We start from the raw sequence: 8118 nt of genomic DNA, 5'->3' as shown, positions 1-8118 counted from the left end.
GATGCCCGAAGTTGAGGCTGGAGTCCCAAGGACCATGTAACCACCATGTAACCGAGGTTGATATGAAATCTACTCCAGTAACACCCAAAATGTCAGACATGTTGCATTACTTCAGTAGTCGGATTCATTAGAAAGGGAAAAAAATCTCCACAGAACCAGGCAGATAGCCTGAATGAAGATGACATGGGTCAAGGGCTGAGATCAGGATCCTCAGGGAGGGGAGGCCTGGAGAGGCTCACACTCAAACACGGTTTGTTTCCCTCAGACTCGATGGGGGAGAATGCAGTCTCTGGGAAGTTGTCAGCCTGTGCTGGACCAAGGTTTATGAACTCACACCTCTAGGGCTGGAACCCCTCCAGCTCTATATTGAGAAGTCCACAGAGAAATTGATCCCTGGCCAGCGATTCCCCAAAGCCATGGCACGTGTGATGTCATAGCTTCTCAGGGGGACAACCCTCCAGCCAGGCCTGACCTCACAGCACCTGGCAGATGACTTCCTTGTGTTGCCAGGACTGGTGTCTTCTCCTTCATAGCCACCAGAAATAAGAGCCAGCTGGGCTGAAAACCCTGGCAGCAAGCTGAAAATTAGGAAAAAAGAAACACAAAATCCTAAGGACAGAAGTAAAATACCAAAGGGGAAGAGGGCTGGACCTTACAGATGATTGAACTACAATCTTTGAAGTAAAAAAGTGAACAGATGGATTAGTCAGCTAATTGAGCGTGGCTGGCAAGAGGGTTAGTGAATTGGAAGATGAAAATGGGAAATCACTGGGTGCCCCACAGGGCAGGGGAGAGCTGGAACACATGAGAAAGAGCAGAGAGACCTGGGCATGAGGACCAGGTCCTGCATGCCTTCAGGACGGGCCGCAAAGGACAACTGGGGGCCATCATGTGCTTTCGTAACAGTGGCTTGCTGGGACAGCTTCGTCCAGCTGCTCACACACTGTCTTGATCGTATGATAAACAGTTTTCGTACTGAACCAAAGGGGCTGAAAAGTTGCAACAGGCCATCTAGACCATGAAGTCTGCAACGTTTTCTATCTGGGTCCTTCCAGAAAGTTAGTAAGCCACTCTAGAAGAAGCTCTGGGAAGAAGATAAGAAGTGAACGGAGACGGCCACTGAAGTGAAGGCTGAGAATTTTCCAAAGTCAGTGACTTCAGAGCCCTCAGATTGGAGAACCATAACAAGCCCCAAACATCATAAATGTGCAGGCTCGCCAAAGGGAAGCCAAGTACTGAGGCAAGCCTGTGGCCTTGAGCAGCAGGTGGGCCTGGCTTGGTGTTGCAATCATGTAATTCCAGCTACGCAGGAGGCTGAAGATGGAGGATGATGAGTTTAAGTCCCGCCTGAGAACCTTAGTGAGTCCCCACTTTAAAATAAAAGTCAAACAGGAGCGGGAAAGGGATATAGCTCGTTGGTGGAGCACTTGCTGGGCATGTGTGAAGCCCGCTTCAGTCTCCAGCACTGGATAAAATGGCAAATGAACACATGGCACACAGAGAGAACCTATGGTTGGCACCAATCTCACACAACTACAAGGAGGAACCCGGAGCCTTCACACAAACCAAGAATTCCTTTTTCAAGATAGAGGCTGCACAGGACACTGACAGAGGAAACAGCAAAACATGTTCTTCAAAGTCGTAAAGGAGGACACTCGGAAGCAAAGATTTGATCATAGTTGTGCCCAAGTTAACCTACACATCCAATGCCCTTTCCGTCAGCTCCCCCAGCAGGTGTTCCTTCGGCTCTGAGAAGATGGCCCTACATTTCAGCTGCCTGAATAAAGAGCAGCTAAGCCTTCAAGAAAGAATAGTAAAGGAAGAGACCGTCCGTCAGATTTCAGGGCTCATGGTCAAGGCTAGATAGTTAATTCCGGGGCGCAGAGAGCAGGAGCATGGCAGAGCATTCTACACAAGCCAGGCACATGGCCCAAGTATAGAGAAGTCACGCTGTGATCAGGGGAGTAGAGGTGCCACCAACTCAGCAGGTGCTTAAGCAGGTGACACAGCCTGTGTGGGAGCAGGTTCCTCTGAGCCAGTGGGTAAACCTTCAGGAAATTAGGAAGCTGCTTGTTAAACACAGCCACCAGTAAGAACTGCGTTATGCAAACTTGCAATTAGTGCTGAGGTTGGAAGAAGCTTCTGTTTGATGAGCATCACCTGGCAGGGCAAGAAGCCGCCGAACCGTGGATCACGTCTCGAGTTAGCGAGCACACACCTGGTAGGGAAAGAGCTCACCTGTTCTCGGATGGTCACACTGTGGTCCTCCGGTGCAGGAGGTGGGCGGGAGCCAAGGGAGGTGCTCTGAGAGAGTGAGCAGCTCTGTGGGACTTACTGCCAAGAGCATCCCGAACTGTCTATCCGTCAGTTGTTGGCTACATTTGATGTGGTTCATCTCAGTACCCATTTTAAGCCACAGAGCTTGTGCAGATGCTTGCCTGCATTGCGGGATGGTGTTCACACCTAGACTGAAGTGGCAACTCACAAAGACTATGCCAAGTGTGCCTCGTTTCCAGAAGTTTGCAAACACCCAAGCCTTGGGATGCTGTGTTACCGCAAAGGGTGGTAAAGGCAAGGCTCCCTTTCCCTGCCTTTTAGGATATATAAAATATAACATAGTTTGGAAGCTACTTTTAAACAGAAGTAGGCCCAGCTCTCAAGGTCCCCTCCTGTGGCCTCTACAGGCACCCCCTCTGGCCCTCTGCTCGTAGGATGGAAACTCCCAGGCTCAGTCCATCCTGTGGGGCTGGCTAGGTCCCTGGAGAAGCGACAGATCTTCCATCTCTCTCTCTCTTTCATCGGTTCCCACCAGACAGGTCCTTAGGGACTAGAACGAACATCCCCTTCCTGCCCACTTTGGGCAGGGAAGCAGTGCTGGGAGGAGACTCACAGGTAGAGGAGTCCCTAAGAGCCAGGTCAGCCCTGAGAAGCAAGAACAGGTCTGCCTCCAGAGCTCTCCCTCTCCCAGGCTCCTCCCCACCCCCATCTCTGTGCCAGACCCCTCCTCGCATACAGGCCCCTTACTCACTTCGCCCCTCTCTGACTCTTTCCCTTCTCCATCCTATCTCCCAATCCCCACTCAAGATGATGGACTTGGGTGGGGGGGGGCACAGCACCAGCCCTGATCCCCACAGCCGCAGAGAATCGATCCAATTGTAATTGGGACTCGGAAGAGGTTTAATATTTAACTGGATTAAATATTTAAACAGGAGGAAGCTGGCTGCCAGTGTGACAGCCCCGAAGATGTGGGGGACAGGTCCTGAGACTGGAGCGCCCCTCTGGAAAGGATACTCGGCTCCTGCCTCCACGTAAATCGCAGGCTCTCGAACGCTCCTTTGTGGGGTGATTTGGCCCCAACTCAGGCAATCACTGGAGCTTAATTTGGGCTGCTGACTGAGCGTAGCTGAGCAGGACCCTCTTCACCTCAGTCTACCCCACCTACCAATTCTCAACTCAGGGCTGGCGGATGACATAGGATGGGGAAGCATCCTGAGTCTGGAGCCAAGACTGGGAGGTTTGAGTGTTATTCTGGGTGAAGTCAAGACCTTCATCAGATCAATGAAGTCATGATCTGTGTCCCTCTTAGGACAAAGGTGACCACTAGACCTCATTGTTATTCCTTCCATCTTTTTTACAGACTGGGAAGTGCTTTGTCTTTAGCCTCTGGTGTGGGAAGGACAGCCTGTCCCTAATGGTGTTCACCAAGGGATGGCATAGCCAGACAGAGCCCTACAGCATCCTGGCCACATGTCCCATTCTACAAGGTCCAGTCCCTGCTGGTAGAGAAAGCTGTCCATCATATGTCCAGGATTCCCCTGGGCCTCACCACCTTGGCTAGCTCAGCTCCCTTTGAACTAGAAAGCCTCTGTGGCCTCTGGAGCACCTACTACCGGACTCTTCCCCTTGCTTGCCTAGGAGACTGGCATTATGACTGCGGGACCCTACGGCATTCGTTCGGGTCACCCTGACAGCTGTTTCTGCACCTCACACCCCATGTGACCTGTCAACTCTGTGAGGAGGAAGTGAGCAGGAGGTTAGCCATCTTGATGCCTTGGGAAGACAAAGCCAGTACACTAGGCCTGAGCTGGAGGGTCCTGGGTTAGACCCCACAGCATGACCAGGGCTGAAGTGGAGAGAGCCCCGTGGCTGTCAGGTCCCTGGGATGCAGACCTAGGTCACAGGCCAGCTGGACCTCCTCCTGGCTGTGTGACTTCAGCGGGTACCTTTCATATACAGCCTCAACTGAGACTCTCACTTCCCTCCCTTGCTCTTCTTCAGCCCTCATCCCTGCGCCGAGGGTGGCTCCTGGCCAAGAGCTCTGATGGGGCCTCCATGCGTGGTCATCTTTACAGGGCATTCTGATAAGGGAAAACCAGACAAAGGAAAGCTAGGCAAAGTCAGGGGTGGCAGGAGGAGGCCAGGCAGTTGCGGGAGGTGTCTGTGACCTGTGCCCCCTCCCCAACCTCAGCTTTCCTTAAGGCACTGGACATCTGGGAGGGCCTGACCCACATTCCTCGATGCTGCAGGCCCTCGCAGCTCACTCCCAGCAGCTGGCTCCCTTGCACTCGGAGGTCTGTGCCTTTTATGGAATATCTGTCCTCGTTCTGGGCTCTGACCTTTTAGCAAAAGCCCAGCCCCAAGGTCTTGCCCTGGGGCTTCTCGGAGGCTACAGGCGAGGAAAGAAGAAGACTGGAGTCGCACACAGGCAGATGGGAGGGAGGCCGAGGACAGGCTCCAGGCCTAATGGGGGTTGCTCTATAGACCGTGAGCTGCTCTTTCCTATCAGCTGCTGGGCAGCCGTCTGACTGGGCTTAAGAGTGGGCTCTGTCCCCACCTTGTCCAGTCAGTGACCACGATGGGGCAAATGCACCGGGCAGCTGAAGGCACACATAGAGTCGTGCAGTTGGAGTGGGGACTGAAGCAAAGCCCCTCAGGGAGGGCCAACGTGATGGGCAGGACTGTGACTCATATGGCGAGAAGGTGCCCTAGAATTTGACTTCAGCTTGCTTAGGGACAAGGCTAGGCTGCATTTACTCTGTCTTGCCAGGTCTGCAGGTACAGGATATCTACTAAGATAAAGAGATGGAAATACAGTGTGCGAATGGGTAGGAGGATAGGAGGGTGGACGGGCAGGTGCATGGATGGTGGTGGGCATGCAGTGGGTAGGTTTTACTGTCCCAGCCATAGGCTAATCCAGGTCATACCCAACTGCCACTGCATTTAGATAACTGAGTATAGCCATCAAGCCTGTTTACTGGGAAAGAGGGGACAAATGGCAGTCTGTGAGCTGGGAGCTGGGATGTGCGGTCCTGCGGAGCTGACACTACCTCATTCCGCATAGTGATAGGTAAACACACAGAGCCTCTTCAGACTTTCTGGGGTTCTCAAAGCAGGACTAAAATGCCAAATGATATAGACATGAAAGGTTAGCCCAAGCCACTGGCTGGGCCACTGAACCCTATAGCAAGCCCTGGCTTGACTAGCTTAGGTGACTCCAGTAGCCTGCTCGGCGCCATGATACTAAAGATTATCAGGGGTCACCTGGGCATGATAGACGCTTGTCTTGTAGGCTACAGTCTGAACATTTCTGGGTAGGCCCTTGTCACAACCCAAACTGATAAGCAGATACTGTGGTATGAAACTGGCCCCCAGAGGGCCAAGGAGGAAACTATGAGGTCTTCACAGCATATCCACATTGGCAAACCCCTAGAGTGTGCTTAGAATGTGCTCGTCTTGTATGGCCCATGCTCAGTGAGCATGTGGGTGCTGTGACCCTGCGTACGTGTGCATATCCACACCAAACCCTCTCTCTGCTTCTTTTCTCTTCCTCGAGGCCCGGCTGCTGTTGCTGGTCCGCAGTTGCCGCCCCTCCAGCTTTCTAGTGAGCTGTAACTCACGGTGTTTGATCCAACGAGAATGCTTTCAGAATAAAACACCCAGCTAAGGCCCAGATCATTTCTCCTGCTCAGCCTCCATTGCCAGGGAAGAGGCGGTGGAGGACGAGCTAGGCCAGGCATGGCTGAGGGGTTCTCTGTGGGAGCACAGGTCCTGGGGGGGGGGCTCAAGTTTTATTATCATATGATGGGATGAAGCTTCTAGAGTTTCGAGATTGGACGCTGCTGCCTGCCCTCACAAGGGTTTGAAGTCGACGGTGTTCGTGCACATACGGAGGTCTGCAGGCTGTGAGAGTCCCTCCAGACTGGCAATGCTAGCATCGGGTCTGCGAGGGAGGAGCCTCGCCCATGTTCTCCCCAGGGCTGGGTTTGAATCCTGGAACGTCACACAGTTGTAGAATTTTTTCCAAGCTACCAAATGTCCCTACGTAGGGGACTGCAATTGGGCCTCAAGTAGCTCAAGGAGTGGGGTGGCTGTGGTGATCCTTCCTTTACCCCTTGCCTCATCAGCCTCTGGCCCTCCCCAGGGATGTCAACACTCTCTGTGGGCAGGAGACTGTGATCCTGGAACTCCAGGCCTGCATCTGGAGTCTCTGTCCCTGGGTTAGACCAAGGCAAATGTGCAGGACCTCTGAGACTTCTGTGACAAGTGACCAGGAACAGCAGACACCTGCTGCCCTACCCCGGAACCCAGAGGTCCAGCAGAGGTGTGGCAGGCCTTCATCACGCCCATAATTCTGAAGTAGAGTCTTCCAGCCTCACCTTTGGCCATGTGACTATATATTTTCTCTGTTGTCATACCTTGCCCTCCCTGTGCCAGCATCCTCCTGCCTCTTACGAGGACAATGTTACTGGACTTGGGGCCACTCAGATAATCCATGCGATGATCCAGGATGATCCTGGCTTAGGAGCTTCAAGCATAATGACATCTGCTGAGATCCCTTTTCCATAAGACCACATTGCCCAGTCCTAAGGCTTAGGCAAGCCTCACACGTGTCTTTTGGAGGCGACTGTCTCACCTTCCTACCCTCTTGGTCTCTCAGTACTGTTCACGGGCTCACTGGAAGTAAGTGTGTAAGATGTGACTCTCCAGCGTGGCCAGAGGTAGCCTCTGGCTTCCGACCTGAATCATGTCCCGTGGACGGTGACCGAATATGGTCATCCCTGAGTGCCGTGACTGCCACTACCTGGCATAGGCAGAACAGAGTCAGTGACTAAGTGGATTCTGGGAAACTGGAGTCCTTTCATTTTCTATTCTGGCACACAGGATGAACTGTCTCCGAAGCATCTCACGTTTAACCCATGGGATGCGCCTGTTTTCAGACCCCCTGCCAAGAACCATGAGATGGTGACTATGTGAGAGCTATACTCGGCATGACCTCTCTGCAGGTGGTGTTTTCTGGCAAGCATGGCTCTCTTCTTTCTGCCACCAAACACGTTCCTGCTCGACCTTCAAACCTCCATGAGGACTGTCCCTTTAAAATGTAGTTACTCTTGGAGTCACCAGGAAAGATATCCGGGCAGAAAGTGGCCCCTGGTCCTGGGTGGAGGCTGAGTGGGGAGTGGACAGTGTAGGGTCTAACGGACGAACTCGCGGGGTGACACTGAGGATTGATTTGACCTGCTGATGTGGTTCCAGGCACGTCGTCAAGGTGGGGCTCTCCTTCACTGTTCCCTCTGCTGTTCACAGGGGTCCTGGACTGGGAAGTGGGTGCGCACCACGGATGGCCAACCCACTGCCTCTGAATAGAGAGGGCTCCATGACTGTGAATGTCTGAGGAGCTGGGGGAGGGAGGCTGCCCAGGTGACTCTGACTCTGCCCCTCACCCACAAGGCATCCTGCCTACATCATCATCCCATCATCTCCACAGGTTCACCCACTTCTTTGTAGATGTGTGGAACCTGAGTGGCCTGGCAGGGAAGGTCTCCCCGGAAACAGCCGTGGTGACCAGCTTGTGGGCGGCCATGCTGAGGGCCTCGCAACACCATCCAGAGGCAGTAGTCTGACTGGAGCAAGGCTACCCAGGACTTGCTACCCAGAGGCTAGGCACCAGTTGAGACAAAGAGAGCCTAGGCCCAGAAGCTGGGGATAGCAAACAGACCCCTTCCACATGCAGCCTTTGCTCCGGGCCCTGAGGTCTTGCCAAGCAGGTGAGTGGCCCCTTGTCAATCTGTGCTCTGATGCTGAGGTATCCCAGCCTAGAAGGCTTCTGAGAACAGTGCT

The sequence above is a fragment of the Myodes glareolus genome, chromosome 9, assembly GCF_982192425.1.
Source record: "Myodes glareolus chromosome 9, mMyoGla1.1, whole genome shotgun sequence".
Lineage (NCBI taxonomy): Eukaryota > Metazoa > Chordata > Mammalia > Rodentia > Cricetidae > Myodes > Myodes glareolus.
The sequence above is the reverse complement of the archived record's forward strand: the minus strand, read 5'-3'. Positions refer to the sequence as shown.